At 39.7% G+C, this 27,773-nt stretch overlaps 1 pseudogene; it reads left to right on the top strand.

Moving 5' to 3' along the window:
- The first annotated feature begins 526 nt into the window (after positions 1-526).
- On the top strand, positions 527-27,235 carry LOC138780876 (alpha-aminoadipic semialdehyde synthase, mitochondrial-like; annotated as a pseudogene).
- The last annotated feature ends 538 nt before the right edge of the window (positions 27,236-27,773 follow it).

Here is a 27,773-nt window from a genome sequence, read left to right as displayed (position 1 = left end):
AAATAGAGTAGGAAGCCCTATAGCTGTACTCCTATTTTTGCCTTGGTGGCTTTCTCTGCCAAGATGGATGTAATACATATTTCTTAGCAAAGCTTTGTCTTATTGCTTGCCACTAATACCTTTTCATCCTTCATCTCAGGAAAGTGTATGGAACGGTATTAAGTCGCCATCACCACCTTGTAAGGAAAATGATGGAGTTATGACCCCGTAGAATATGACAAGAATCCAGAATTACACGTCAACCGTTAAGATCACCACTTGTAATGAAATTAAGTTTATGACACTTTAGAAACTATTACACTAAATGGATCGCTGCTTTACTGTACACACATAAAGTTCATACTATAACTATGTAACTGTACGATGTTACTACCATAACTGGACTGCTACTGAACCAATACATCTACCGTGTACTTGTACGGGTACTTTATGAATCTGCACTTCTAGATCTTATTAGAATGAAATCTTGCTATCAATTGCCCTGTCAGTTTCACATGGTCGCCTTTGTGCTTCTCTTTCCTAACAGATTGCACCCTACACAACTTGTTTGATTAATGGAATATATTGGGATCCTCATACCCCACGTTTGCTGAACAGACAGGATGCCCAGAGGCTGCTAGCCCCTGTTAAGTCCACTGCAGTTATTACAGAGGGATGTCCAGAATTACCACACAAGTAGGCACTTTTACTTTTTTTTTTTTTATCAAAGGATATCTTTTAGGGTTTTTTGTTTTAGATAATGTAATATACTTCATGTAATGTTAGCTGTTAGTTATTGTCTCTCTGTTCTGGCTCATTGAGGAAGTCCACCATCTAGAATGTCCATATGCCCTAATAGGGTGTATGTACAGTGGTTTCTCAATGCTACATCCCTTTTAGGCTATGTTCACACAGATATTTTCTACGGCTGTTATTTGGTACGGCTGGTTTAGCATGTTCCAATGGCCATCATTGCAATAACGGCTGTTGGAACATTATTCTAGTTCCAAAGTCAAAGATGGCCCTTTTGGGTGTGCCTTTATTTAAAGGGAACCATTCACCCTGTGGCCCCCGGCAGAAACTGACATACAGTGACATAAAGGTCAATATACTTACCACATCGCTCCCGGTCCGGATCCCGTTGTTGACACGGAGAAATCGACGATTCTTCTTCTCGCGCCCATTATGGTAATGAGCGTTGCCGGGTCCGAAGTCCAGCCTTCTCCCCGCCTCCGACACTTGTTTGACGCCGGGTCCTCTTCCTCCTCGTCTTCTTTCTTCTCGCCGGATCCCGCGCAGGCGCCGTGACAGTCGTTCACAATTGAAGCCGCTCCGCAGCTTCACTGTTTACTGCGTGTGCGCCGATTGTCTCGAACACATATCCTGTTTACCGCGCAGGCGCAGAAGAGGTGACGAGACCATCGCAACTGCGCCTGCGCGGGAATTCGTCAGAAGACTGAAGACGTCAATCAAGTTCCAGGAGGCGTGGATGGGCGGCGACGAGAAGAGGACCTCATGAATAAGTTGGACTCGTCCGTCGTTTCCTATGGACGTTGGACTCATCTCAGCTCATTACCATAATGGGCGGGTGAAGAAGAATCGGCGATTTCTCCGTGTCAACAACGGGATCCGGGACGGGACCGGGAGCGATGTGCTAAGTATATTGACCTTTATGTCACTGTATGTCAGTTTCTGCCGGGGGCCACGGGGTGAATGGTTCCCTTTTAAAGCTCCATTGATTTTAATACAAAGAATGATGAAAGGACGGTGGAAAAAAAGTATTATGTGTGAACAACTTAAAATAATGGCCACTGTTTATACAATAACATCTGCGAATTAAAAACACGAACATTAATTTGAAGGTCGATGCAAACAGCGTCCGTTATTTATTAAATGTGTGAACCAATGGCCGTTGTTTCCATAGACTTTGATGAAAATTATTTAACAATGAAAAAACAACAGACATTATTTCAAATACAAAAGGTGGCTGTTATTTCACAATGTGTGAACATGGCCTTAAAAAATAACCCTAGTGCAATAAAATGGTTATTTGTTTTTTTAAAGGAAGAAATTTTTAAGCCAAGTCATGGTAACAAATCTTCCTTTTAATAGCAGATCATTTAGCAATAATGCATTTAGACTAATGCATGCTATGCTGCAATCATGAGCAGAATAACAATGTATTTAGAAATATAGCATTTGATGCAGCAGTTTTGCCATGAAGACTAAACTGGAATGTAGACAACAGTAATCATTTGTGGTTAATGGAATCAATGAGAAAAAAAAATGAATAGCATCTATTTAAAAAATATTTTTTATGAAGCAATTTTTCTTAGAAATTTAGTTGTATACTAAAACTAGTAGTATGTTTAACACTTTTTTTTGGGGGGGGGACATATTGACTTTCTTCACTAGACAAATGAAGCAGTTGGATGCACTTCTGATCTGGTTCACCCCTCATCTGGCGCTCGGCAGTGATAAGTGCCAAAGTGAGGTCACTACAGAGCTCCGCCTCAGTATTTATGCCTTCTCCAGTGTGATCTGATTTTCCTGGAATCATACATTAGCATCCTAGTCCATGTAATGTGACTTATTTTATTCCTACAGGCTTTTAGCCATTGGTGACATCTCAGCAGACACTGGTGGGTCCATAGAATTTATGACGGAGTGTACAACAATAGATATGCCGTTTTGCATGTATGATGCTGACCAGCATATTATTCATGACAGGTAAGCCATTTCATTCTTTATTGTCACACATAAAACATTGAAACATTTGTGGAGTAAATTTGTCTGCTGTGTTTTAGTGTTGAAGGAAATGGAATTCTGATGTGCTCCATTGATAATTTGCCTGCCCAGCTTCCAATTGAAGCAACAGAATACTTGGAGACATGTTGTTTCCATACATTGAGGAGATGGTAAGTAAGTGAAGGATTTTACTAAGCGCCTGTCTAGTGTTTTGTTTTGTTTTTGGTGTGGCTTTGTTCAACCCTCTTTTCTTACTTTTTTTTCATCACCACCCTTCGAGAGTTGTTGTTGTTTAATGTTTGCCAGTGTAGCCATATGAGAGCTCATTTTTTTTCTGGAAAAATTGTAATTTTTCTTGTTGCCATTTTGGGATTCATGTGACTTATTGATTGCCTTTCATTAACCCTTTTTTTGGGGACGGGAGGATGGCAAAACTTTTTCTTTTTTTTTTGTATTAAACTTTTATTCTGCATGTGGTAAAAATAACATAGTAAATATATTCTATGGATCACTACAATTACAGTGATACCAAATCTGCATAGTGTTTTTTTTTTTTTTTTTAACTATTACCACTTTGGCACAATAGAAAAATTTTCCTGAAAAAAACTAAAAACAAAATGCTGCGACATTCCAACATGCATAGCATTATTTTTCTTGGTAGAGAGCTGGTTGCGGGCTCATTTTCTGAGGGAATATGTAAAGTTTTTATTAATACCAAATGTTGGGGTGGGTTCACACTGAGTAATTCTCGCGGATAAATTCCGCGGAATTCCGTCGGCTGTACGCGCGCACGGCTGCGTGCCTTTCCGCCAACTCCATAGACACCATTCTTTCCGCGGAATGCGGAATCCGCCTGTGCATGGAATGGTGTCTATGGCACGGGTGGAGAGGCACTCAGCGGCCGTGAGTGTGTACAGCCGACGGACTTCCGCGGAATTTATCCGCAAGAATTACTCGGTGTGAACCCACCCTAACAGATAAGACTTTTTTGATCTTTTTTTTCCAAAGGCAGAATAAATAGTTTTTTTTTTTTTTTTTTTTTTTTTTTTTTTTTTACAGCATTCACTGCCTGGTCTAAATAATGGAATCTTTTTATAGCTTGGGTGGGTATATATATTTTTTTTATTCGGGGGGGGGGGGGGGCTTTGGTAGGATAGGGATTTTTTTTTTTTTTTTTTTTTAAATCACCCTTTTTTCACTTGTACCTCTAGTGTAAATTAACCCCTTCAGGAACAGGCAAATTTTTGCTTTTGCGCTTTTGTTTTTTCCTCGTGTTAAAAGGCCAACCACTCCACGTCAGGAATGTATATATACATTCCAACTACATGTGAGTTTGAACATATATAGTTGTATGGCTGAAGGGCTTAATCTGTATCTGTATTACAATATGAAATTGCCACGTGTCCCAGGGATTAACCCCTTAAGGACGGAGCAAATTTAGTTTTTGCACTTTTGCCCGTTCCTCTTTTTGTTTAAAAGGCCATAGCACTTGCATTGTTTCACCTAAAGACCCACATGAGCCTTTATTTTTGCGCCACTAATTGTTCTCTGCAATGGCAGACTTAAATTTTAACTGTGAAAATAAAACACATTTTTTATTTTTATTTGGGGAGGTTGTGGTTTGTGTTTATACCGTTCACCGTTGGTAAAACTGACATGTCATCTATGTTCCTCAAGTCAGTACGATTACACCGGTATGTAACTTAATAACTTTTATTTTATTTGATGGCTTTTAAAAAATTTAAACCTTTTTAAAAATCAAGAAGTTCCTTAAAATTGTCCTATTGACGCATTTATCCTTTGTTCTATAGGGCTGTATAAGGTGTCATTATTTGTGCCATGATCTGTACTTTCTATCTGTACCCTTGACTTGCGACTTTTTATTACAATTTTTCTGGATTTTATGTGCCAAAAAGATTCATCTCTGTGTATCAGAGGAGGTTGTAATGCTTTAAAGTGACACTGTCACCTCCTTTGTGCATTCTGACATCTCTACACAGGTGTAAAGGGTAAATTTAGCGTTTTTCATACCTTATTTCATATCATACGTCATGGTGTTTGTTCAAGTAAAAAGTGTCCTTTTTTTAACTGCAGATTGTATTAAGTGGGCGTGGCCTCGCGGGATTAGCGCACAGTTGGCCCCACCCCCTTGACGTCCATTGGTCAGCCGAAGGAAAGGGGGTGGGGTCTAGACCTTTCGGCCAGCCTGTTCCAATGGCTGGCGAGGAGGCGGGGGCCAACAGTGCCGTTGTGGGCGGGGCTATGTGGCGCTAATGCCGCGAGGCCACACCCACTTAATATAATCTGCAGTTGATAAAAGAACACTTTTTACTTGAACAAGCACCGTGACGTATGATATGAAATACGGTATGAAAAACGCTAAATTTACCCTTTACACCTGTGTAGAGATGTCAGAATGCACAAAGGGGATGACAGTGTCACTTTAAAGGGCTTGGTCACCCTTCTTGTTTGTTTGATTGGACAGCAGTGATGATAATGAGTCACCTACTCTATTCTGCGGCCCTCTTCAGTAGCTCTACCCTTCACCAGACCACATCCCCCTGTGCCACTAGACAGCTCCTCCATCCATACATCGCATCCTATGGAGGAACATCTGCTCCTCCTCCACTGTGCCTACGCCTTTTGCCTAAGCACAGTGGCATGCAACGCTACTGGTGTTTTTTTTTTAATGGCAGCTGTAATGTGTTTGTTTTTGTTTACTTTTTTGTTACATAACTGTTTCAAGGCTGAGTAGTATGGAAGGTAATTCATCATAGAAAATGAGGAATGTGAATCATTTTCTAGCGTTAAAAGAAATAGAAGTCTTTTGGTAAATTCTGACCAATATTCACTTGATGGAACTAAGAAGTTTCCAGCATCTGCTTCAAGCACTTGACGCTTTGCACTAAGGATGCATAGAGTGGGCTTGGGAGCCAAGCCCTTTCTATACCCAGTGTCAGGTCAGTAGCTCTGATGCCTATTATTTACCCACCCAGATGCTGCTGAACTTACTAGTCACCCATTATTTGCACTATCCTTTTTTATAACACATTGCCAGACCATTGTAGAAATAAAGCACTTAGCTCTTTAGCCTTTGTTTGACTCGCTTTTGGCTTAATGGTTAAATGTGTATCTCCGTAATGTCTAAATTTTGTCTATATATGTATCCTCGGCATTGTAAAGTGCTGCAAAATATGTTTGCAGTATATTAGTGTACAATATTATCAATAATGATAATAATAAAATCTAATGGTATTTTTTCCATACGTTGAACACTGAAATACATGTAATAAGCTTGGAACTGTTTAGGGTGTTCCTCATCTCCTTTAGGTTCACTATTGCCTTATAAAATCCTTCATTGCAGTTCTTTTTCTGCATTTATATCTGCTAGTATCTTTGTGCCATCTATCTTTATATGTGAATAGGACTTTTACTACATAACCTTGCACATCATATCTCAGATGTTCGTAGGTTTATTTAGTAGGACTGCTGTGTAATAGTTTTGTACTGTACCTGTTTTGTGCATTTTGTTTTTGAACTTCTACCATCATTTTTAACTAATAACATTAAAAGGTAAGTTCTAGACCTAATGTAGGTCCAAAAGTATTGTACGAACGGTATTACTGTCTTGAAAGTACACTGTACTAGACTGAGTGTCAGCCATAGTGTCCCCCTTATAATAACAGCCAGTATTCCCATAACATAACATATAAGGGGACTTCTACAGGGGGGTTACAGTATGCAGCAGCATAGTTGCTGCCTCAAACACCAATAACATTTTCAGTTAAACAGTTTATTTAGGAGAGAAAAGAAAATTGAGATTTAAATCGAGAATTGTCCAATGTTTAAAAAAATAATTATTTAGATTTTATATTTTGGTCAAATCGCCAAGCCCTAGCATTAATTATGCCTTTTGCTACAGAAAAATATCACAATTCTTGTGATTTTGAAGAAATCGCTGCAAAAATAGTGCTATTTTGTGTGTGATAAAATAGCATCAAACTTGTGGAAAAAATGCATAATTAATGCTTATTAAACACCACATGTGCACATAGCCTCAGCCTTAAAAGAAAAAAAGGAACAGGCGCTTCATAGTGCATCTGTCCCAGAGGCACCCAAGGGAGCTAGAAAACATTTTATATTTTTGTCAGCTAAGCTAGCAATTGCACGAAGCTGGAAAACATCCAGTATCCCATTGGAACTGGTTAACTGGCTCTTTGCCAGTAATAAGTTTACCAGTCTACTTCAGGATTCCCAGGTAAATTTGTTGCCGCCTGACAAACCTGGATGACTTATCTAGGTACCTCATTGGACTCCTCTTTTTGGCTACCACTTTATGTCCTTTCCTGGCTTTCCCTATCCCATGTGAATATTGTCTGTCAGACCTTCTAGTTTGTCACCTTGTTATCAGGAATATTACCCTGGCTAGATTTGATCCTATTTCTAATTCCAGTGCCTTTTCCTTACTGTCCTTAAGTAAATTGTTCAGCATATTCATTTCTTTCTTTCATTGTATTACTTGACCATTCAATACATAACTACTGCAAAGTTATATACCTTTTTAATTCTTGTTAGGGAAAAAAGAAAACTCTTTGAAAGTAAATAAATGTACGCCTTTATTTTTTACCTCTTCAGCTAATGTCTGATGCTACCAGACCAATTGATCAAGAAAAGTTTTCTCCTGTTGTTCGAGATGTAAGTTCTCTGCCTTCTCACCTCTTTAATCTTCCATAATTCTCTACTTTGAAGATGTATGAATTATTTTTGTATTTTCTAAACCCAGGCAGTGATTGCAAGCAATGGCTCACTAACTCCTAGATACAAGTACATACAGAAGCTTAGGGAGAGCAGGTAAGAGTAATTCTATGACTTAGGGCCCTATTGCACGGGACGATTGTGCGAAAAATCATTATAGCGTTTAAATTTAAATGATGATCGTTCTGTGTAATTGCAGGCAATGGTCGAAAAATTGTTTATATGTCGTTGATTGTTGATGTAGATCTGAACCCAAAATTATCGTTAATCATTCGCTGTAATTCCACATTCAAGTTCCGCATTTTTTCACTAATTTCATTTATCGTTTGTCGTTAATTGTTAAAATCACTTTGTGTAATAGGACCCTAACACATGGGACTTGGGGGTAGTGTGTCTCCTTGATGAGAGCCAAACTGGCTTAATAAATGTACACACACCATGTTTGGTGGGAGTGCCTACATACCTGTAGGTTTGGATTAATATCTACCACTTCATCTATTTAGCTACTGCAGTTAGGCTATGTTCACATGCTGCATTTATTCGTCATTAATTATGTTTTTGTAATGGTAAAATAACAATATTTTGCCTTAATTTGGACGGAATTGCTGCAATTGCTATTTTACTATGCAGTAAATAGCATTAAAAATCGCTGCAAAAATGCTTAATTAATGCTTAACACCACATGTGAACATAGCCTCATGCCTAAGAGAAAAAAACGGAACAGGCGCTTCATAGTGCATCTCTCCCAGAGGCAAACAGGGGATACATTATGCAAAGTAGGTCATTTTCAGTAGATAAAGATCTTTCTTTACACTTCTACCTACTGAAAGTGGCTTCTTTTCATACCAGGAGACAGTTACCCATCTGTAAACAGCTGTTTCACGGTTCTTGCCCTCCTTAGTACAGAGCAATGTAAACAACTCCTTATTTACAACTATCTAGCTTTTTTGTAATGGGGGAGGGATAATAACAGTGAATTCATCAGCAACTTGACGTCAGATTAACCCTCCTAGCATTAGAAAGAAGCAACAATGTTGTAAATAAGGACTTGTTTACATCAGCGGTCTGGAAGGAAGGGGGGAGGAGGGGGTTGAGAGCAGTGCTGGACTGAACAGGTCAGAGAGAAATTTCTATGTCTTCAGCAGGATTTAGTAGCTCCAAAGTGATGGAAGGAGACTGAATAGATAATGACATGTATGGAATGAAGCAGGGGGGATGATTCAGCATATATTTTACCTAACTGGATAACCCCTTTTAGAAGGCTTACTATCCCACCAGTGCCACATTAAAACCCTCTCACCTAAACTACCAGTACCTTGCTCTGCACTGACGATGGTCAGGAACCATTAGGTTTAGTGTATAATCCCAAGTCAGGTTTTAAGGCTCTATAAGGGTCCAACGTTAATTTGAAGGAAATCTATCACCAAAAGGCGGCACTGAGTAGCAAATTCTTTTTCTTTGGGGTGAGCTACTTTATATATTTCATAAGTACTGTAAATAATACCAAGAAATTTAAATAAATTTGCAATAGTTTCAAACTTCTGATATGTCTGTCATTGTTTGCTGCTTAGTGTTCTCCACCTCTGCAGTGTCTCTCTGCAGCAGTGATTCCCCGCCCCCCAACAGTGCTCAGCCCCCGGCCATCCACAGTCACTGCAGCTATCCCTGCCCCTGTCTTTGTTTTTGCAGCCCACGGCCAGCCTCAGCCCCGTGTCCCTCAGCGATCAAAACATGTGACGTGTCTTGTCAAGAGTTTTTAAACCTGATAGGTAAAATTTATTGCCATATGGACACTTAGGTGATGGCTTTGCTTTGATTTGTATTGTGATGAGGTCAGTTATATTTTTATTTTTACTTAAGTTTTCTATGAAGCCTAATGTTTTCATATTATTTACTTGCCAGAGAGTATGCCCAGCTTATGACTGTGGGATCAAAGAAGAGGATTCTGGTGCTTGGATCTGGATATGTTTCAGAACCTGTCATAGGTTATCTCACAAGAGATCCTAATGTTGAAATTACTGCAGGTAATTATAAGCTTTTCAGATCATATTCTTATCTGGTATTTATGAGACAATAAAGGGGTATGTCCTCCTTTAAACATTATTTTACAGTTTATACATAAAGGTAAGCTACTATTCAATTTAAATGGGCACTGAACAAAGTTTTGATCAGCAAGAAGAGAAGGGGGATTTGGAAGTCGGCACTCCAGGACGTAGTAGATTAAAATATAACTTTTATTCGTGCAATAAAATCCCATGGTGGGCACCACCGGACCTACGCGTTTCGCGCTACTGCGCTTAATCATGGTCTGAGACCTGGAGTGCTGACTTCCAAATCCCCCTCTCCCTTCTCTCCTTGCTGAAGTCTAGCTCACGGCGTCTGGCCAACGCCCAGGAGTTCGAGCACCCGTCCCTGCATTTAATCTGTTGCTGCTGACTCAAGGACTAGTGAGCTGTATCTTGTTTTTCTTTTTTCATTTTTGCAAAAAGTTTGATCTTAGTGCCAAGACCCCCTTCGATTGCTAGATACATCGCTAAGAAGCGCACGCTCTCTCCCAGCTCTGTCAATTTATTTTCATGGAAAGTCTATGGGCAGCACTTTAAGTGACACGGTCACCCCTATTTGCATTTTGACTGCTCTCCACAGGTGTAAAGGGTAAATGTTACAGCTTTCATTACTTATTTTATATTCTACCTCATGGTGCTTGTTCTGGTAAAAAGTCGTTTTTATCACCTGTGGATTGGTATATTCGGGTGGAGCCTCCGGCCTATGTGCCACATCTCTCCGCCCCTAGCACCACTTAGCCCCGCCTCCATCTGTGACACCATCGCCGCATATGCCCCACCCCCTCAGCAGCCATTGGAAGGGCCAGCCTAAAGCTCTAGGTCACACCCCCTAGATTGTCCCACACCAATGGCTGCTGAGGGGGCGGGGCCTATGTGGCAATGACATCACGGATGGGGGCGTGCTAAATGGCACTGGGGGTGGAGCAATGTGGCACATAGCCCGCGAGGCCCCTCCCACATATACCAATCCACAGGTGATAAAAACAACTTTTTACCAGAACAAGCACCATGAGGTGTGATATAAAATAAGTAATGAAAGCTGTAACATTTACTCTTTACACCTGTGGAGAGCAGTCAAAATGCAAATAGGGGGTGACAGTGTCACTTTAACCCCCATGCTTCTTTCTTCTTTTTATGTGTCTCTGTGACATATCAAAAAAATTTTCTGAAGTGACAGGGGTACTTTAGGTAGCTTTAAAAAAACATACCATGTTTCCACGAAAATAAGACATCCTCTGAAAATAAGGCATAGTGGAGGTTTTACAGGATAGCTTAAAATAAGGCATCCCCTGAACGTAAGACCCCTGCCGCCACCCTCCACCACTATGCCGCTAAGGGGAGGGAGGTGGTGGGTTGTCTGGTTATGTGCTGGTTGTGATGACATCCCCTAAAAACAATAAGAACACTCATCTTTGGGAGCAAAAATTAATACAAGACACTGTCTTTTTTCGGGGAAACACAGTAGTATTATTTCTTTCATGGAGTTATAGGCATCACAATGCGCAATCATCTAATTCTTAAAGGAGTTTTCTGGGAAAAATGGAACGGTAAACTGTCCACAGGATAGTCACTGACTGTTACCCACACTACACAGTGTGTAGTGGTGGTGATGTGTAACTGCAGCTCAGGTCCCGTTCACTGTGTAGTTCGGGCGCTGAACGGCTGATCAGCGTGGACAGCACCCCACTGAATGATCTGTTTTGTCCGGAAACCCCATTTAATCCCATTACAGGGAAGTTGGCCACTTGCTTTTCCTCCACAGATAACTTCACTTTTTTAGTTGTTGATTTATTGTTTACTATGTATGTAAAGTGCACAAAAGTAAAAGTGAAAGTAAACTTATTGTAAGAACTATATAAACTACAGAACTATTCATTGTACCAAATAGTTTTATGGGAGTAAAATGATTCCATACAAGTATTATAGTAGTGAACTAAGGTGCCTACAACTCAAAATCAATCCAGTAAAACAGCAAAATATGATTCTCAAATCTCCCAAACTGAGAAATTGTGGCGTTGGATTATCTAACAATGTTGACTTGATTAAAGGGGTTATCTGGAGATCTCTTAGGCGTTCCAGCTCCTCTGTCTGCCCATCCATGCTGATACTTCCACAGACCAGAGGGGGGACAGGAGCATAATCATGCGAAACATGCACATACACAGGATGTCCAATAACTGCTTGATTACGCTGCGACATTGCTAAGATCGGACAGCTATTGATCACTGCCCTTATTATGCTTCTGCCCCCTCTTATCTGCGGTAGTGTCAGCATGGATGGATAGATGGAAAAAGTAGAGTGCCGGAGAGTAGAAAAGGTAGGACTTTTTTTCTTCTTTCCGGATATCCCCTTCAATAATATCTAGTATAGAGGGTATTGTACAATGTTGGGCAATAAAAATGTGGCATAGAATAGTTCTTCAAAGTACCCTTTTGGGTACAATTACTTAATTGTTCCATAGGAACACTCAGTAAGACACTCGTTAAGGCTGGCCATACACATTAGATGGCTGTGGCTGACAGCTATGTCTTCTAATGTCCCCACCCCATACGCATGAAAGAAAGGCTAGTACAGAGTAAAGTTAGGGTGCCTTTACACAGAGAGATTTATCTGACAGATTTTTGAAGCCAAAACAAGAAACCGACTATAAACAGGGAACAGGTCATAAAGGAAAAACTGAGGTTTCCCCTCTTTTGAAACCCATTCCTGGCTTTGGTTTTCAAAATCTTTCAGATAAATCTCTCTATGTAAAGGCGTTCTAAGTCTGGGTTTAGATTACTTAAATGTTTTTCAGATAGGCTAGGTTCACACTTCTGCTAGTTCTCTATTCAGAGCTATCATTGGGGAATCCGTTTGACACATCAGAACAGATCTGAATTGTTGAAGAATGAATACTAACAGATGCAGACAGATCCTAAGATATCCTATTGACTTCAATGGGGTTGATCAGGTTTCTGTCTGGTGTCTATTATAATGCAGAATATGTGCAGAGAACAACTGCTTGCAAATATTTTTCCTAATTCCTATTCTGCAAAATAAAAAGAACTTGTGATAGAGAACTGTGACTAAGAGCCCTGGCAGAAGTGTGAACCTGGCTTTATTAGGAACAGAGTGATGAAAATATTGGGGTAACGGACCCGCTGCATACCAATCAGCAAAAGTGGGATGGATCCCATTGACTTTATACACACTGTATAGATATACGGGTCACCTTATGCTAATGTCACAAGAAGTACAAAATCACATTGTAAAAACTTAGTCGTTCAAGCAAGGACCAATATTTTTAGGCCATGACATAAGATGAATTTCAATGCATTTAATGTAAATGTGAACTATTAAGTTGTGGCTAAGGTAATACTTGTTTTCCAGTGTCGATGATTAAAGATCAAGTGGATCATTTATCAAAGAAGTATAATAACACAACCCCACTGGAGATGGATGTCTTGAAGAGTGAAGAGAAATTGTCCTCCTTAGTGAAGAAACATGAGCTTGTTGTCAGGTTACTGTAACCTTTTACACTGTCCACTGTATTCAAGTTTTCCTAATCTTCTGGGAAAGTAATAACAGTTGGGTGTTCAAACCATGCTTATTGCCAGCTAGTTTAGTGACTTTAAAGGGATAGTGTCATCATAAAATGACCTATAGTTTTATGGTAAATATAAAATTAGTAGGGATTTTCTATTTTACTCTCTATATTATAAAACAATCCTGAAATCTTGTAGTTTTTTTATTATTTCATACAAAGCTTTGTCAGTTCAGTCAGATATTACTCTAGCTGTTCAGGAGCCCACTTCATAACTTCCACCATGTTTCAAAGGCTGAACATGGGTGTGGGTTTTAAAGGGGTTATCCAGCGCTACAAAAACATGGCCACTTTTCCCCCTCTCTTGTCTCCTGGTTGGGTGGGGTTTCAAACTCAGTTCCATTGAAGTAAATGGAGCTTAATTGCAAACAACACCTGAACTGGAGACAAGAGAGGGGAAAAGTGGGCATGTTTTTGTAGCGCTGGATAACCCCTTTAACCCTAAAACTATTGTATTTGCCGATATGGAGACTCTCTTCCTTTGGAATGACCTCTGCAGAGGTCACAAAGCATGCTAAAAAACCTTCACCATACAAAGAAAAGGCTTGAGATGTTAATTTTGCCTCTGTCCAAGGGGCTTGCTGTAAAAGCCCCTACAATAATATATTAAAAGTTTTATAAAAATTACAATCAGAAAATAAACCCAAAAAAAGAAAGAATGTTTCAGTATCTGGCTCGGTTCAGTAACTTTGCCACGTTCTGTTATTGTTTTATTAGTTTTAGACCATTCAAGGAAAAAAAAAAAAAAAAAAAATATATATATATATATATATATATATATATATATATATATATATATATAATATAATTTTTTTTCCTACTGATAATTTGTTGTCAGTTTTTGCTGGTAACTTTGGAATTGTTGCTGTTTTGTTTGCACAACAAACCCTTTATTGAAGTGATTTCATGTTTGTTAGCCAGATTGTGTGTGTATTGCCCCTCTTCACTCTTCAGCAATTTCTCAGTGCTCTTGTCACTTACTCCTGTGTTTTGTTTCACACTATTCAGTTTACTGCCTTATTCTGCGCATCCATTAGTGGCAAAGCAATGCATCAAGAATAAGGTGAACCTGGTAACTGCTAGTTACTTGACACCATCCATGAAGGAACTCCAGCAAAGGTAGAGTATGTTTCTGTTTTTTATCCTAAGGCAGTTATTGTAAAGTAAATCAAACATTTACACAACAAAAACAACATTGCACATAGACTTGCTCTACAAATATGATTCTGTATGGACCCTGTTGTGTTTTTTTTAGGGATGGTCCGAACCCTCCGAGGTTCGGGTTCGTATGAACCCCAACACTCGGCATCAGATTCCCGCTGTCTGCCCGCTCCGTGGAGCGGGTGGATACAGCGGGAAGACCGCCTGGAAAACTGGGATATGGCTATGGCTGTATCCCAGTTTTCCAGGCGGTCCTCCCGCTAGGATCGGGAATCATTACCGAGAGTTCGGGTTCGTACGAACCCGAACCGAACTCTTCGGACCATCCCTAGTTTTTTTTGTTTTTTTTTTTTAAAAAAGTTCTCTCATCTTGACTTTTTGGCTATAAAAATTTGTTTTGTCATGTGAAGATTTGTCTCATACTCTATTTTCCTTGTGTTGCCTACCTTATCAGTAGGTAAGTATCCATACTTGTGCCTAGAACAGTGCTTATTGCCTCATTTGATCTGGCATAGTAATCTGCTATTCATGGATGTTCTTGTCTTACCCATTACTTTTTTTGTTGCCTATTCATGCTGTATATAAAGATAAATTCTAACCGGCTTACATGTTGCCTTTGGCTGGGTTCACACACTGCAAAACTGCACACGGTTTACTGCATATTTCAGGTAAAGGTGAAGCACCTGTTTTTAGGTGCTTTAGCTCCTCTTGCCTGCACATCTACCCTATAGGCAGTAATGTGAACCTAGCCTTATAGTTCTTCTGCAGCATGTTCTGCTTGTCAGTTGCTCATTTCTACAGTTTCAGGGTCTTGTCAGTCTGATTTCCTTGATGCTGCTTAAGGCTGGTGACAGCATGGAGTTCTGGATTATGTACTGTGCTAGTGCAGTTTAAAAAGCTTTTCATTATCACAATCAGAACCCTGGAACTCTGTATATTCCTTTTTAATTTATCATGCGAACACAACAGGAAATAATTTTTGTCATAATTTCTGGTAACTTTTGTTTGTGGTGTAAAAGAATTTTTGTATAATGTGTAAATCTTGAATATACCTTTGAGCACCTACGGAGAGACCTCTGATTATTTCTAAATGTCGCTTGCATAAAAGATGTATTAATATGCAGCAGGAAGTTATATGTACTTGTATTTCTTCATAGTGTGGAAGATGCTGGGATAACAATTGTCGGAGAAATGGGTTTGGATCCAGGTCTTGACCATATGTTGGCTATGGAATGCTTTGATAAAGCTAAAGATGTTGGAGCAAAGGTACGTATTAGGATACATAACACTTAGGCTTCTTCTTCTGGTTATTCAGAGGGGGCATACACACACGCAGTGAGGTTTCAAGAGGCTTCTCATCCAAGGCCTAATAGAGGAATATAGTCTATTAGTAAATTGTTTGCCAGTGTCACTTGAGCATAGAAATAAAAAAAATTCAGCTTTTTCCTTGAGGTACTGACAGACACCTGTGGTAGAAGTGTGGTGTGCTGTGTCTGCTGATATACTTTCTTGTTTTCTGCAGGTGGAATCCTACATATCTTTTTGCGGAGGTCTTCCAGCCCCTGAGTGTTCTGACAACCCACTGAGATATAAGTTCAGCTGGAGCCCTCTGGCTGTTCTCTCAACACAATACAACCTGCCACATATTTAAAGAATGGAGAGGTAACATATATTTCTACATATGCTTGTAATATTTATTTTTAGATCTTCAAAAGGACCCATCATCTTATGATTTTGTACAGTCAGTGAAAGAAAATAATGTACCCAGATAGAAATGTTGGTCTGCTGCAAAACTCACCGTGCAGTTATGTCTCAGCCAGATATGTAATCAATTACAGGTTCTGGTTAGACTATGAGCCTTGCCACTAGAGGGCTTAAAAATGTCCATGCTTCCCTTAAAAATAAGAGGCTACTTTTAGGTAGCGTTCCTCTTGGCAAGAGATTATTGACTGCTAGACGTGATGAGATAAGAATGTGTATGCATCCTCCACCTATGTATGTGTATGTATGCAGTAGACAAGTGTGGCCATTGTAACATGAAAGCCTGTACCTCTGTGTCCTGCTGTATAAGCATGAGGTCAGGAAAGGCGTTACACCTATCCAGATATGCCAGGGCCCACTAAGGGAAGAAGTATTAATTGCTGTCTGTCATGCATTTGCATCCCTTGTAGCTTTTTCCTCCATAAGGCACTGCTGTATATTGCACCCTGCTTGGGACTTCAGGGCCACAATGCCTGTCTGATACATTTGAAAAAACAAAAAACAAATATGTATATGAACATGCCTTTAGTGCCTTTGCATTATTACTGTTGTACCATATTCTGGATGAGTTTAGACATGGTAGGCTCCAATGGGCCTATTGCTTGAAGGCTCACATAGACCTGGATGTCTGTAGTTTCCATTTTCCTAGCTGATTTTTTGCTCCGTCCTCTGTATAGTGGTGTGACAGTGCTACTGCAGCCTCTTTGGTAGGAGCTAAGGCTGCATTAACACTTTGCTACCAATACATGGAGTTCACAGCCAACTATTTCTGTCTCTGTGCTCTGCGTAGTACAGACACCGAAAAGCTGATAGTCTGAAAAGCCATTGTGCTATTTTACTGAAAAATACATTGGAGATAAGTACTAATAAAGTATTCTCAAAATAAGGAACGTAGAGCCTTTTCAGCTTTTGCCTAATGTGTCATAATATCAGCAAATATTTAGTTTATGCCATTTGGTTTGGAATATGCTATAATAAAATTAGCATTAGCACAAGTGAAAGAGGCTTATCCCTGGACAGTAATATTTGCTGTGGCCGTTTGCTATATGTTGTCTTAAGCCCCTCACATAGCTTGTCATTTATGTTCTATCTGTTCTCTTCTTAGGTTGTTAATATTGCTGCTGGGGGGCACTACTTGAGTCTGTTACAGACATGGACTGGTTCCCTGGCTTGAATTTAGAAGGCTTCCCTAACAGGGATAGTACAAAATATGCTGAACCCTATGGGATTCAGTCAGCGCATACCTTAATGAGAGGAACACTGAGATATAAGGTAAGGTATTAGGTAATCCATATTGTGCTGGAATCACACATGGGGCAGATGTACTATTACAAATGTTCAAGAATTCTGGCGAAGTTAGTGTCTCATGTATTATGAGTTTTGGGCACACATAGAAATTAGACAGTATTTGTAAATCTGGGCCATTGCGTATTCGTTGCAGAGTCTGATACAGTATGATGTAAATTAAAAGCTTACATACACAGAGATTACAGCTGCTGTGAGATAATGCTAAAACATAGCATTAATGCAATTAAAAAAAAGGGAATTCCATCCTACAAAGTCCAGTAAAAAAAATATGATGCCAGGAGAGCTGACAGTGTTTAAATCTTAACAGGGCTTCACCGACACAGCTGTAACTTCTAATCTAAAGATGTGCCATATTTAGCATGAGTTTGTGTGAAAGTGTAAACTAAGAGCATGCAGTCTGAGAAAGCTCCAGGCTTTTTCTGCTCAGGCTTAGTAAACACCATTGGTGAACCTTGCTACCTTTGATTGCAGTCAATGCATTTTGTTTCTTCCAGGGATTTGCTAAAGCAATGAGTGGGTTTGTGAAAATGGGATTAATAAATGCTGATCCATGCCCGTTGCTAACTATAGATGCACCACCAATAACATGGGTAAGTGAGCATTCCAGGAAACCTTGTGACTTTTGTATTGTGAATGAATACATGAAGTCAGGTAATGTATATCATGTAAACTGTATCTTGTAAATGTTTAATGTGCCACAATCAAACAAATGCTATTCTGGGCTATAATAATTTTTTGTTTAACCCTTAGCGCCCCATGACGTCCCGCCGGGACCCCGCCCGCTGAACGGCACCGATCCCGGCTGCAATATGCAGCCGGGCAGTGCCTCTATTAGCCGGCGCGGGACCCGTTGCCGCTCCGGCTAATTAAGCACTTCAATGCAGCTGTCAAACCTGACAGCTGCATTGAAGTGCTTTGTACTGCACGTCCCCGGTGTCTAGTGGCACGGATCTCCCCCCCGCGATCCGTTCTTCTGGCCGGCCCGGGTCTCAGTGTCGGAATGACGCTGATCCCGGCTCGGCAATAGATTGCTATGGCCTGCAGCAGGCCATAGCAATCTATCACCGATTACAATGATCTTTGCTGTGTATATACACAGCATTGATCTCTATGAGAGATCAGTGCTGTCTATATACAAGTCCCCCAGGGGGGCTTCTAGTTTATGTAAAAAAAAAAGTAAAAATGGTTTAATTAATAAAAAAATCCCCTCCCCTAATAAAAGTCCAAATCTTCCCCTTTTTTCCCATTTTATAAATATAAATTAATAAATAAACAAATAAATAAACATATTTGGTATCGCCGCGTGCGTAATCCCCGAACTATTAATTAATCACATTCCTGATCTCGCGCTCGGTCGCGCATCATGGCGCAAAAAATGACATGACACAGCCCATAGACCAAAGGATAAAGCGCTATAAGCAATGAGAGATTTTAAGGCATTGTTAACAATGGTTGAATTTTTCAGCCATCACATAATATAAAAGTTATACATGTTACATATCATTGTAATCGTAACAACTGAGGAACATCAGAACAAGTCATTTTATATGAACGGCGTAAATGCAAAACTCCCCGAAATCAAACAAATTCGTCAATTGACACGCAAATGACGGTTCGCAGCATATTTTATGGAAAAATATGCCGTCATTACAAAGTACAATTGTTTTGCAAAAAATAAGCGTCATATAAGTCTCTAGGTGAAAAAAGCAAGCGCTATGGACTTTTAAACATAAGAAAAAGCAAAAGCGCAAAAACGAAAATGTCTTGACCTTAACTAAGGGGGATAGTAACATATTTTAACCTTAAGGACAGAGCCAATTTGAATGTGCTTAAAAGGCCATAGCACTTGCATTTTCCACATAGAGACACATGAGCCCTATTTTTGCGTCACTAATTGTACTTGCAATGACAGGCTTTTGCATACATGCGAACCAAAATTCAAAGTGTTGAAATAAAAAAAAAGCATTTGGTTTTGGGGAACATTTTTTACGCCATTCGGCCTGGATAAACTGACATATATATCAAGTCGTTACGATTAAAACGATATGAACATTTATAAATTATATTGTATCATGGCTGTAAAACATTAACCATGTCAACAAATATAGTGCTTACTCTCCATTCAGGATAGCGCTTTTATCCACTAGGCTGTGTGATCATTTTTGCGCCATGATTGTTCTTTCTATCGGTACCGATGTGCAAATGACATCGCTATTACAACGATTTGATGCGACAAAATGCGCAATTTGCACTTTTTTTTTTTCTACATTTACCGTGCATCAAATGTGATTAATTAATAGTTCGCGATTACGACGCGGCATAGCAAACATGTTTATTTAACTTTTATTTTAAATGGAAAAGATCAGATTTTATGGCTTTTACTGTTAACAAATAATACATGTACAGAAGTATCTAGATAAGGGCTCTGATCTCTATAGAGATCTCGCAGCATAGATATGCTGCAATCCATGAGATAACTCGTTTAGGTAAGTAAAAATGCCAAGCGCCATCTTATGGCTTCAGAAAAGATCGCTTCCATAACATAATCTCCAATAGACAAAACAGCTGAAAATCATGCGTTCATGACAATCTGATTATATTAAATTGCTAATACCTAGTGCTCAAGCGGTTCAGAAGGGTAACGTCCTTACCGGCATCAGTAAGTATACAATGTTTATTATAGTTCAGACAATTCTTTATGCTGCAGTACCAAATATGTTTGGAAATTCAAATACCACCATCACTATTGGCCTTGACATTTAAATGGTTAAATGACTGACATCAGCAGTATTTTGTTGTACATAGCAAGAGACACCCAGTCTATATGGCTTGTGTTCAGCTCCTGAGCCCACTCCATACACCCTCCCCTGCCTAGCCTGTGAATTAACATGGGGCAGTCAGTTGGGGGTTAAATGTACTTGAGGGTAAGCAAATGTTGATGTGTTTTCCTGGAGGCTCTTTTTTTTACTTATATTGCTTTATTTTTAGTGTTTGCCATTGCCATGTCAAGGAGCTTTATAGTAATTTCATAAACTTTTCCATAAACTTACAATAGATGAAGATATAGAGTATAGATAAAGATAAAGGCCATCTTTGCAATCGATGGCAATAATGCTTAAAGCGAGTGTACCACTACATGAATAGACTGGCTAAAGTCACTCTCCCCTCCTCCAGGCTGTGCCGCCTGCTCTGTGGTGAGTCTATCCATAAGATGGCCGACATGGAGGAGCATGTGACCATGCCTCACTCCCAGTGTTCTCCATAGGCATATATAGGCTCAGTGGATGACACAAGGGGAGTGGCATGGTCACATGCTCCTTAATGTCAGCCATCTTATGCACAGACTCGCCGCAGAGCCGGGCAGCACAGCCTGGAGGAGGGGATTCTGATTTTAGCTCTATGAGGTACACAGGGAGCTGCTGTCAGAATATACAGTGAGTAAAGTTACTAATACTGTACACTGAAGTATTTTACTATAATATGACCAACCCCTTTAATGGTTAAAGCGTAACTGTCATTTCAGGTTAATTTTTTTTTAAACATTAAATATCAACAGTACAAGCGATTTTAAGAAACTCTGTAATAGGTTTTATAAACCAAAAGAGTTTCCTTCTGTAGTGAAAAAGCAATCTCCCAGCCTCCCCCGTCACATCAGATGAAGCAGGATTTCTGTGTCCATTATGTGGCTATGGAGAGGGGAGGGGCTGTTAGGAGTGACTGAGCACGGAGCAGTCTTGCAAAGCACAACACCCTGCAATCTTCTCTCAGTAAGTTCATAGATAAGCACTGACCTTTCTGACCCCAGAATCCAGCGTTTTAGGTGCCCAGAGAGTCTACAAACAGCTGACATTAATGTCACCTTTTCCTGCTCCCTCATCTCTCTCGGCCCCTCCCCCCTTCATAGGCTTACAATGGAGAGAGCAGAGCCCCTCTTCACTGGCTTCTCTGTAATGAAGACGTGTTTGCCTGATAATGCACAGATAAGAAGTCAGGGGGGAGGCTGGGAGATTGCTTCTTGAGTACAGAAGGAGGCTTTTTTGGCTGATAAAACCTATTACAGAGTTCTTAAAATCGTTTATACTACTGATTTTGCAATAAAAAAAAATATGACAGTTACGCTTTAATTATATTGTTTATGAATGTTAACGGCAATGCCTAAAATGTATCTGCATTCTCTAATATGTAGAAGGAGCTCCTTTGCTATCTTCTGAATGTTCCAGCTACAACCAGTGTGGACAACGTTAAAGAAGCTGTGTACAATAAAGTAGGAAAAAGTGACAGCAACATGGAGGCGTTCCAGTGGTAAGAGCTGTACTTTCACAATCTCTTTCTGAACAATGGGGGAGATTTATCAAACATGGTGTAAAGTGAAACCGGCTCAGTTGCCCCTAGCAACCAGATTCCACCTTTCATTTTCCAAGAATCTGTGAGGAATGACAGGTGGAATCTGATTGGTTGCTAAGGGCAACTGAGCTGGTTTCACATTAAACCAATTTGATAAATCTTACCCAATGTGTCTATTTGAAGATTAAATCATGGGGATTTAACCATAGTGAGGTAGTTGCAGGTAGCACATAATCTGTAGTGACTTATAACTATTTTATTTTACAGTTTTTCTAATCTTTGTTGTTATGGAATCTTCTAAATAATAGCAGAAACTTCAAAGACCTTTTCATAGTACATTACATAATACAAATAAACTATAAATCATGAGCCAATTACATATAAAATGTGATCAGAGAGCACCCAGAAATTGGTTAAAACCAAAGCGATTACAATCAGAAAGGGTCGCAAAGACCAACAATAGAGACCGTAACAAACAGAAGACACTATAAGACAGGACACAAAAGGGAGGGAAGATAATCTGTAGTGGTAGCATTATATAGTAGAGTGGGGAGGCTGGACAGAAAAGCATTTACTAAAAAAAACAGATTGCCTCAAATGTTTGTAGTCTTGTAGACAAGGGCCACAAGTTTCTAATTGATCATATAATAGTTTAGCTGACAACAAACTTGTAAGAGGTCTGAAGTTCTATCCAGGCTTTGAAAGTAAAGCTAATTTATTTCTGCTGTTATGAGGAACCGCATGAATAGAGAGATTTAGTTAAGTTTCTTAGAGGTTATCTTCAATGAGAAATGTGTAATGGAGTGAATTCAGGACCAAAACTCAAAAACAATTGGGCCGTCCCACCAAATGTAGTGGAAATCACCAGGAGCCATACAGCCCCTGCAGCTAACTGGGGAGTAGACAGGATTAGCACCAAATACTAAAGTCCAAGTCATTCCAGAGGTCCCCTGGGAATCGGAACACTTGGAAAGCAGAACATCCTATACAAGGCAAAAAGAATCGGTGACACATTCATTAGTCTTTGGTTCAGCATATCGTATAGCAATTATCGGCCAAATCAGGATTAGCCAACGAGCGAGCAGACTTTGATTGCTCAACTTAAAACCTGTCAAAGAACATGGATTCTCCTGAAAAAAACAACAACATGATAACTTGGGAAGAATCTCTCCACTCCACCTTTCCGATAAGCGACTGGCAGATAGCGTTTAAATGGGCATTAAAATCGGTTATTAGTACCCCACAAAGGGAAAACGTTTTAAAGGTCCATTTGCTTTGGTATCATACCCCATCCAAATTTACCCCTCAGTATCGAATAAGTGTTGGCGTAGATGTGGTTGCCATGGAGATCTCCTGCACATCCTATGGGGATGTCCGATGCTTAGATTATTTTGGTCACAGATCACTGATATCATCTTCTCTCTTCTGGGAGCGAAAATAGCCCTAACACCCGTGTTGGCGCTGTTATACCTAGGTGTGGACACAATACCTTATAAAGCCAGATATGTTATATGCAAACTCCTCACAGTGGCTAGGATGGCAATTACTAGAAAATGGAAATCTTGTAGCCCTCCCATAGAAGCAGAAACACTCCATGACATGCACAGGATATACTCATTGGAACGTCATATAGCATTTGGACGAGATACTATCACTTCCTTCGACGCTCAATGGGCAGTTTGGGTATCAAGCCCAAATCACTCCGAACCCCCTGCTTACTAGGGTAGCACACAGTCCTAGTGAACTTAGTTTTCACTTGTTAACCGTTTGGTGCGCGAGGACTGGACAAACAGTGGTCATAAATGCTCTATATACGGATAAATATACTAATGTACTCACCTACTGTCTGTTGCATGTTGGTGTGTTACGTCGATATGTTGTTCGACTTGTTTTACCCTGTTAAACTGTAGGAGCATGTACCCCAGTTTACTAACTATTATATTCGACTTCCGCCCTTTTTGAGGAATAGCCACAAGGCCGCATTACTCAACTGGATGAACATTTTCGTTGCGAACCACTTAAAATGAACATTAGTAGTCGGCTGGACTGTTTTTCGCCCTTGCTTCATACTTGCTATACTGATTGACCATTGTTCATGTCTACCTACATTGCTTTCCTTTATTGTTGTATGTTATAAAAATTGAAAAAACTGTGTCAATATAATAACATTGAACCATAAAACCTGTCAAAATGCTCAAAAGGTTGTGTTGTGTTTTGTCTGAACAGGTTTGGATTACTAAGTGATGAACCAGTGCCTGTAGCCGATTCCATTGTTGGAGCTTTAGCTAAACATTTGGAGATAATGCTTTCTTTTGGTAGGTCTGACTTTAATAAAATCTGTGATCAGTTGTCTGAGGAATGCCACCATTGTGTTTGGCTGCATGTTTTTACACTTTAACAATCAGTTGTTTTTTTCAGTGTTGTCAGGAGGTACAGTCCTAGAAAGAAATCTATTCACTGCAAAGCTGAATAGACATGAGATGGCTTACCTCTAACCATAAAGAACAATTTAATAAATGAGAGCTGATGAATTCCTGTCGTTACCAACACAACATAACATCTGCTACTTCCAAGTTGTTGTTCAGTCCACTAACATCTGCTATTTTTATCTTTTCAGGTCCAGGAGAGCGTGATATGATTGTAATGAGAAATGATGTTGGCATCAGGCATCCATCTGGACATCTAGAGTCCAAAAATATTAGCTTGGTTGTGTATGGAGAGGTTAATGGCTACTCTGCTATGGCAAAAACCGTGGGATACCCAACAGCTATCTCTGCCAAAATGGTTCTGGATGGTGGGTAGTACACTGTGTATGCTCAAAATTAAGGAAAAAAAAAACATAAGCATCTATTTTGGTATACAACTCAATATGCAACAACCCACAATTCCTGTTGTAAATGAGCCAGAATTCTGGTGTGTAAATTGTGCCACATTATTAACAGCAATTTTTAGATACTTTCCCATTGGGTCCTGCATCCTGAGCACACCAAAATACTGCTACACCATCCTGGCTTGTAGTAAGACAACAAATAGTCTAAACCTAGACTAAACACAGGGGGGAGATCTATTAAGGATGCGCTCCTGGCACAAATTCTTGCCATCACCCTGGCCCATGCCAGCCGTACCCCCCACCCCCCCCACACACACACACACACACACAAACTCGCCTAAAAGGGTTCTCAAGGGGCATTCAGCCCAAACTAATGCCTAGCTTATATACAGGCATGAGTCTTGCAGCAGCCTTTGTATAGGTGATAAGGTGTATACAAACAATAATTCTGATGACTTATTACAATTCCTATATAATACTTTTCAGGGTTTGTGCTGGATTACAAAAACATAGTTGCTTTGTTCCAGTAATGGCACTACACATGCCTGCAGGTTGTATCTGGTATTACAGTAAAATAAGAAAGCCATCTCACCTCGGGTGCATGGATCCGCACTTGACTTGTGCATTGCAGTCCAATATAGTAAACATGATCCGGCAATCCAGTAAAATGATTCTCTTCGTTCCAAATCCAAGTTAAAATACAGGCAATTCACACCATGATGCAGCACACCACAGGGGTACACGTGACGCATTTCGAACGCAACTGTACTCTTGATGACTGGTCAGTGATATAGAAGATAGTCTGGCGTAATCTTTTAGTAAAATCTTTAAAATTTATTTTTTCTTCTTAAGGTGAGTTCACACGTTCCGCTACCGATTTCACACTGCAAATTCTGCAGCAAAATCTGCTGCAATATGTGGTACAGTTATTCCCTGGGGCCCCTGCATTCTTGCTTCTTCGGCTCCCTGGTCACAGATGGTGCTCAGCCAATCAGTGTGCTGTCCGGCTGCTAAACAGTGATTGGCCATCAGTGACCAGGCAGCTGGAGAACGCAGCCAGGTAATGTATGCTTATTCCAATGCCCAACACTAAATTAAATAATAAGGCAGAGGGGCTTCATCAGAATGCAGGGATATGACCGCAGCAGATTTCGGAACTTGCAGTGTGAAATCTACTGCAGATGTGGTACGTACATGTACAGGATCCGCTACAGATTTGAAGCTGCAGATTTTATACTGTGTTCAACCATTAAGTCACAATGATATCTGCAGCATCAAATCCACAGCTTCAGATTTGAGCCACGTGTGAACATACCCTAAAAGGCAATATATGTGTATGTGTGTATATATATTTGGTTGTTACACTGCTTATGAGTATCAAGGTAGGCTAGATCAAATCATAGTGCCAGCATTCCTTCCAAGTTTAAAATGGTAGTACACATTGTCAAGCATCTGGAAAAAGGATGGGGTAGCTACATATCTATCTATCTATCTAATCTATCTCTGTCTCTATCTATATCTATCTATATCTATCTATCTGTCTGTCTATCTCTATCTATCTATCTATCTATCTATCTATCTATCCATCTATGTGAATACCCTGTAGTGTTTTGTATGTAGCTACCCCATCCAGATGTTTGACAATGTGTACTACCATTTTAAGCTTGTAAAGAACATTGGCACTCTGATTTGGTCTTCTGATATAGCTGACCCTGATACCCACAAGCAGTGTAACAACCAAATGGCTACAATGTACCCTGCAATTCTTGTTTGTACAAGTACACTTTAAGTATGTGTTTAGTAATTTTTATTTTTTCCTTAGGTGAAATTGACAGTAAAGGCTTGGTGATTCCACTGACCAAGAATATCTATGGACCAATTTTACAGAGAGTTACAGAAGAAGGCATTTTCTATAACATCAAGAGTACATTTTCACTTTAATTGCTGCAAAGAAATATGTACCATATGTAGTGCACTGGATTACTCTTCATCTGTGTTTTGTGTGGATGATAATCCTCAAGAAATACATTAAAAGGGTCAAAATCTAAAAAAACAAAAACACGATTATACTATGTGATAGCACTGTAAGCTATGAAGAAACTAGAGGATGATTTACGTCTCTGTGTATATAATACACTGTGCCTCATTTATTAAATCTGCCCTTATTGCCCACAGCACTCATAGTACAGCCTAGAAAGAAAAGTTGTACTCTGGTTGCAATAGGGAACAACAACAGCAGCATTTTCACTTATGGAAAAGAGACTGTGGGGAATTCTGAATCCCCATGCTGCACAGGAATGACCAAAATGCTTTCATGTGACAAATATGACTTTAATTATATAAATGTAGGGAACTTTTTCATTTGTTCTGTAATCAAAGAGATACTTAAAGCTAAAGATTACTAGTGTAACTAAAGAAAAAAAAAAGAATTCTTGTACATCACTCAGCAAGGACCAGGAACATGAATGGTGACTGATCTTCAAGTTTCCATGTGTGACCCCAGTCCAGGTCCTGTCTCGACTAAAAAATTGAAGACTATGGATCACTGTGCTATTTCTGCTGACTACACAAAGATGCAAAGTTGAAACCTTCAGCTACCTCCACAGAGAAGTCCCCCTTACACCTATGTCAAGACTTTAATTTGACCCTTGCTCTAGTCTTTATTCCTAATATAGAGTATTGATAATATAGTTTTGCAGAGGAACATTAAGATCAGAGATGAGTGAACCTTGAGCATGCTCGAGTCCATCCGAACCTGAACTTTCGGCTTTGATTAGCGGTGGCTGCTGAAGTTGGATAAAGCCCTAAGGCTATGTGGAAATCATGGATATAGTCATTGGCTGTATCCATGTTTCCAGACAACCTTAGAGCTTTATCCAAGTTCAGCAGCCCAGCTAATCAAATACCGAACGTTCGGGTTCGGATCGACTCAAACCCGAACCCGGTTCGCTCATCTCTAATTAAGGTTTTGTCATATATGCAATATGAAATTATTTTCTCATCAAAGGCAATTGGTATAATCCTAGCCCACCATCTCTGCTGCAGTAATGTTGTTGGCATCATTCTGTCCTCAGTGTAAGCCACTTTTAGGCTTTATTGACACAGCTGTATTTCTTATTAGTATTTGTAAATTAAAAAAAAAAAAAACAGGAATATAGACTGATTTGGACCTACATTTCCTTAAAATACTGATACCAAATATGTTGTATGAATTAGGCCTTTACATCATTTCAACAAT

This window comes from Dendropsophus ebraccatus, unplaced genomic scaffold, assembly GCF_027789765.1.
Source record: "Dendropsophus ebraccatus isolate aDenEbr1 unplaced genomic scaffold, aDenEbr1.pat pat_scaffold_903_ctg1, whole genome shotgun sequence".
Classification (NCBI taxonomy): domain Eukaryota; kingdom Metazoa; phylum Chordata; class Amphibia; order Anura; family Hylidae; genus Dendropsophus; species Dendropsophus ebraccatus.
This window is presented reverse-complemented; position numbering and strand designations above follow the sequence as displayed.